General features: G+C 38.4%; 1 non-coding gene across 1 annotated transcript; it reads right to left on the reverse strand.

The window, feature by feature from the left end:
• Positions 1 to 5,518: 5,518 nt before the first annotated feature.
• LOC121224784 (small nucleolar RNA R71) lies at positions 5,519 to 5,625 on the reverse strand. Its single transcript, XR_005922529.1, has one exon. It is a non-coding gene; the product is annotated as a small nucleolar RNA R71 (small nucleolar RNA).
• Between the last annotated feature and the right edge of the window lie 530 nt (positions 5,626 to 6,155).

Genomic DNA, 6,155 nt, shown 5'->3' on the forward strand with positions numbered 1-6,155 from the left:
ATTACAAGGAAATGGAAGTGGCCATGATCCGCGCTGATGTGGAGGTAGATTGAGAAGCCACCATGACACGATTTCTCGCCAGCCTTAATCGTGAAATTGCAAATATTGTAGAACTACACCACTACATCGAGGTCATTGATATGGTCCATATGGCCATAAAGGTGGAAAAACAGCTTAAACGAAAAGGTACATCACGAACTTTCCCTAATACTTCTTCAACATCTAGGTGGGGGCAAGGGACCAACAAACGTGACATACCAAGCCGAAACAAAAAAGTGAGTGGTGCAAAAAAGTTCAACAAACCAAATTTTGAAACCAGCAAGGGAAAGATGGAAGCCCAACCAAGTAGATCTTGAGACATAAAATGCTTCAAATGCCTTGGAAGGGGACTCATCGCGAGCCAATGTCCAAATTGGAATGCGATGTTTGTACGTGATGATGGTGAGATTGAATCTAAAAGTGAACGTGAGAATGAGGCCGTTGAACAAATTAAAGATGAGGAAGAAGTCGAACAAGCCAAGAATGGAGAAATTCTAGTTGTGAAAAGAAGCCTTACTTTGCAAGGCATTGAAAATGAACAACAACGCGAAAATATCTTCCATACATGATGTCAAGTACAAGGCAAGATTTGTTGCGTTATAATCGATAGAGGAAGTTGTACGAACGTGGCTAGTACGTTGATGGTGGAGAAGCTCAGATTGGCTACTAACAAACATCCCCATCCGTATAAGCTCCAATGGCTTAACGATGGTGGAGAACTTAAGGTGACAAAGCAAGTGTTTATTTCATTTTCGATTGGAAAATATCAAGATGAAGTGATGTGTGATGTTGTATCGATGCATACGGGGCATCTCCTTCTTGGACGACCCTGGCAATTTGACAAACATGCGATTCATGATGAATACACAAACCAATTTACCTTTAAACATTTCGGACGAACGGTGACGTTAGCTCCGCTAACACCCAAACAAGTTTATGAAGATCAGCTCAAAATGAGGAGTTCTATTGAAAAATCAAAAGAAAATGAGCGAGAGCAAAAAAATGAAAAGAATAAAGAAAAGAGTGTAGAAAAGAAGAAAAGCAAAAAAATGAGTGATAAAAAAAGAGAAAATGATGCAAAAGAAAAAGAAAAAGAGACGAGTGATGAGAATGAAAAAAAGAGTTTGTATGTAAAAGAGAGAGAAGTCAGGAAATCGATGTTGTTAAAACAACCATTGTTGGTTCTTTTGTACAAGGAAAGTCTGCTTGGTACTAACGAATTTGATGACCAGTTACCCTCTTCTATTTTGTCTGTGTTGCAGGAATTTAGAGACGTATTCCCGGAAGAAATTCTGAGTGGGTTACCACCTATAAGTGGAATTGAGCATCAAATAGACTTTGTGCCGGGAGCCGCGATTCCAAACCGTCTTGCTTACCGGAGCAATCCTGAAGAGATGAAATAACTACAAAAACAAGTGAATGAACTTCTTGAGAAGGGCTATGTGCGTGAAAGCCTTAGTCCCCGCCCCGTTCCTGTTTTGTTAGTTCCTGAGAAGGATGGAACGTGGAGAATGTGCGTAGACTGTCGTGCCATAAACAAGATAACCATCAAGTATCGACATCCTATACCGCGATTGGATGATATGCTTGACGAATTGAGTGGCGCAAGTTTATTTTCAAAAATTGATCTCAAAAGCGGATATCACCAAATACGTATGCGCGAAGGTGATGAGTGGAAAACTACTTTCAAGACGAAGCATGGACATTACGAGTGGCTCGTTATGCCATTTGGTTTAACGAACACCTTGAGCACCTTTATGAGACTTATGAATCACGTTTTAAGACCTTTTATTGGTAGATTTTGCGTGGTATATTTTGATGATATATTAATTTATAGCAAAACTTTGGATGACCATGTATTGCATTTAAAGGTTGTTTTAAAAGTTTTGAGAAAAGAGACCTTATATGCTAACTTGAAGAAATGTGATTTTTTTAGTAACAAGATTGTGTTTTTAGGTTTTGTTGTTAGCTCGGAGCGCCTTGAAGTTGACAATGAGAAGGTTTAGGCGATCCAAGAATGGCCCCGTCCGACGAATGTCTCCCAAGAATGGCGCCTTCTATCGTCGGTTCGTGCCAAACTTTAGCACTTTGGCCGCACCATTAACTGGGGTTATCCGTAAGAATTCTAATTTCATATGGGGAGAGGAACAAGAAAATTCATTTCTAAAAATTAAAGATTGTTTAACTCATGCACCATTACTAGCATTGCCGAATTTTGATGAAACTTTCGAGTTAGAATGTGATGCATCAGGTTTAGGTATTGGAGCCGTGTTGATGTAAGATGGACGCCCTATCGCGTATTTTAGTGAGAAACTCAACGGCGCCATACTAAACTATCCAAAGTACGACAAGGAGCTATATTCGTTGATTCGAGCTTTGGAAACATGGCAGCACTATCTCTGGCCCAAAGAATTTGGAATCCACACCGATCACGAATCTTTGAAGTATTTAAAAGGGTAACATAAGCTGAACAAGCGATACGCTAAGTGGGTAGAATTTCTCGAATCTTTTCCTTACGTCATAAAATATAAAAAAAGGTAAAGAAAATGTAGTGGCTGATGCACTATCTCGGAGGTATGTTTTATTAAATGTTTTGGATGCTAAATTGATGGGGTTTGTATTTCTTAAAGATTTATATGCCGATGATGCTGACTTTGGTGAATTTTTTAGGTTATGCGAAAAGGGATCGTATGAGAAGTACTATCGACATGATGGGTACTTATTCCGAGAAGGAAAACTTTGCATACCATAAGGATCCGTTCGGGAGGTGTTGATCGAAGAAGCGCATAGTGGTGGGTTGATGGGGCACTTCGGAGTTGCCAAGACTTTAGCTACACTCCACGAACACTTCTTTTGGCCCAAAATGCGACGAGACGTTCAACGGTTTTGCAATCATTGCATTTCCTGCAAATGGGCTAAGTCTCGAATTAAGCCCCACAATTTGTATAAGCCATTACCCATTCCTGAAAACCCTTGGACTGATATCTCCATGGATTTCATGCTAGGTTTACCAAGGAGTAAAAATGGCTGAGATTCGATATTTGTAGTTGTGGATAGATTTTCTAAAATGGCACACTTTATAGCATGCCATAAAACTGATGATGCTGTGAATATTGCTAATTTATTTTTCAAAGAAGTTGTTAGGTTGCATGGCATGCCTAGAACGATCGTGTCAGATCGTGACGCGAAATTTCTTAGCCATTTTTGGAGGACACTATGGGGGCAACTCGAAACCAAGCTATTGTTTTTTACCACTTGCCACCAACAAACGGATGGCCAAACCGAAGTGGTCAACTAAATTTTGTCTACATTGATTCGAGCAATCATCTGAAAAAATTTGAAGGCTTGGGAAGCCTGTTTACCGCATGTGGAGTTTGCATATAATCGAGCTGATCACTCGGCTACCAAACTTTCTCCTTTTGAAGTTATTTATGGTTTCAATCTGTTAACACCACTCGATTTAATGCCATTTTCTTCTAACCAACTTGTGCATGTAGATGGAAAACGCAAGGCTGATTACGTCAAGCAATTGCACCAACGAGTTTGAGACAACATTGAAGCCAATACCAAGAAATATGAACAACAAGCTAACAAAGGCCGTAAGCGTGTTGTGTTCGAGCCGGCAGATTGGGTTTGGGTGCATATGCGTAAGGAGAGATTTCCTACGCAAAGACGATCTAAACTTCTTTCGAGAGGAAATGGACCGTTTCAAGTCCTTGAACGAATTAACGATAATTCTCATAAGTTGGACTTGCCAGGTGAATACAATCTTAGTGCGACCTTTAACGTCTCTGATTTGTCTCTGTTTGATGCAAATTGCGATTTGAGTACAAATCATTCTGAAGAGGAGGGGAATGATGTGAGCTCACTTGCGAACAAAGTAGAGTTCGAACAAGAAGCTATCAAGTTGCCCATTGGTTCGATAACGCGAGCTAGAGCTAAACAATTTAAGGAGGCTATTTCAGCAATGGTGGAACGAATAGTGGAAAATGATAGCAAAGAGTTCAAAAACGAGTTCAATATTTTCAATTTTTGGGAAGCAGAATTTCGTTCCAGCTAATAAATTTGCTGCTGGAATTTTTGGACCATTTAAATTAAGCATTTAATTAAGTTTTACTACAGCTTATTAATTTGTCTTTAATTAATATAAGTGTTTAATTTGTCTTGTCTTAGTTAAATTAAATGTGTCTTGATTTCATTAAGTATGTCTTAAATTAAAACATGAATTAATTATGTCCAGCAAACTTCATATGTCTTGTTTAGTTAATATTTAAGTTGTCACAATGTTAATTAGTGTGTCCACATTATGTTCTAAATTAGTTCAGCTGATTTGGGTTTAATTAATTAAGGTCATGTGCTTTGTTTAGGTGCAGCCGAATTTGAAGATTCATTGGCTAGATGCATGCATGTTGATTCAATATATGTGAAGATGCATGTGAAGATGCATGTGCATTTGGTACATTCATGCATTGAAGCTGATTAATTTTGGCACTCTCCAAGGCAACCATTCGGCCAAGACTTAGCAAGCTTTAATTCTCCAAAAGCTTGGCCAATTCTCTTCCCAACACAGCATCAATTGTTTTCACATCAACTGTTCACACCATGGCTGTTCGGTTCAGCTTGTTCACACCATGAGGCTTTCTAAAACCGTCCATTCACACCTAAAATGGCTGCTCAAGTGCCCTATTTAATTCTAGTAATTTTTCAGCAAGAGTTGCTTATTGAATGCCTCATTCAAGCCATCAGCCGAATATAGATGCTGTTATGAATTTCTCAAATTCATTTGCTTAGTTTGGAAGTTATTCCTTAGTCCCCATTCAGCCAAACCTTGACCAGCTCATTCATCAATTCAAGCTGAAGATTAGTTCATTTTTTTGCTTAGTTTTTAAGCTTTGAAACGTCCATTCGGCTACTAGACATTAGGCTATAAATAGTTGCTGATTTTCTTGTAAAAGGATTTTTTGCCAAAATTCTGAATGAAAATATATTTCTTTGGTGAGTTAATTCACTCTCTTTATTCTTCAAAGCTCAATTGACTTATCTTCACAAGTGGCATCAATCTGACTTTGTTTCCGAATTTATCAGCCTTGGTGTGGCGTTCAACATTATATTGAAGGTTCCTATTTCACTAGAAAGTGGGTCTCGGTTTATTTTCAATTCCTTCCTTTTTCTTTGAAACGTTTTAAGCCCGGGTCCTTATTTGCTAATAAGGGTTCGATATTGTTTCATTGAATTACCATCTTTGTTAACCCTCCATCATAAACCCAACTACACCTTTGTTTGAACAAGTTATTCGATCTTTGAAGTTCTTTGACTTAAAACTCATTATCCGACACTACCTAATTTCGATCGGGAATTATTACGACTCGTCACATCTTCCAAAATGAGCTCGTATCACTTACCACATGGTTCTATCACTATATGGGATCAAATGACCAAGAAATTTTTACTGAAGTACTTCCAGCTGGCTAAGACAACTAAGCTGAGGAATGGTATCTCTTCCTTCGTTCAGATCGATTTAGAGACCCTATATGATGCATGGGAGAGGAATAAGGATTTATTGAGACAGTGCCCTCACCATGGGTTACCTTCATGGTTACAGGTTCAAACCTTCTATAACGATTTGAATCTCTCAACTAGGCAATTGATCGATACAGCAGTTGGTGGTACACTGAACAACAAAACACTTGAAGTGGCTTATGAGTTTATAGAGGAAATGTCACTGAATAATTATCAGTGGCAAGTCATGAGGACAAAGTAGACGAAAGCAGTTGCTGTTTTTAACCTAGATGCAGTCACCATGTTATCAAATCTAGTAGAACTTTTGAATAAAAAATTTGATGGTTTATGTGTTTCTACGCAGGTACATCCAGTGATGCAATGCGACACAAATGGAGGTGGAATAAATAATTTAGAATATTTACCTTTCGGTCTTAGCATGGAGAATGAGAAAATAAATTATATGGGTAATAATTCTAGACCTCAAAATAATCCTTATAGTAATAATTGTAATGCAAGATGGAGGAACCACTCAAATTTCTCATGGGGTGGTTAAGGAAACCAAAGACCACAACCTTCTCTAGGCTTTCAACAACAACCTTATCAGCAAGAGAAGA

This window comes from Gossypium hirsutum, chromosome D12 (genome assembly GCF_007990345.1).
Source record: "Gossypium hirsutum isolate 1008001.06 chromosome D12, Gossypium_hirsutum_v2.1, whole genome shotgun sequence".
Classification (NCBI taxonomy): domain Eukaryota; kingdom Viridiplantae; phylum Streptophyta; class Magnoliopsida; order Malvales; family Malvaceae; genus Gossypium; species Gossypium hirsutum.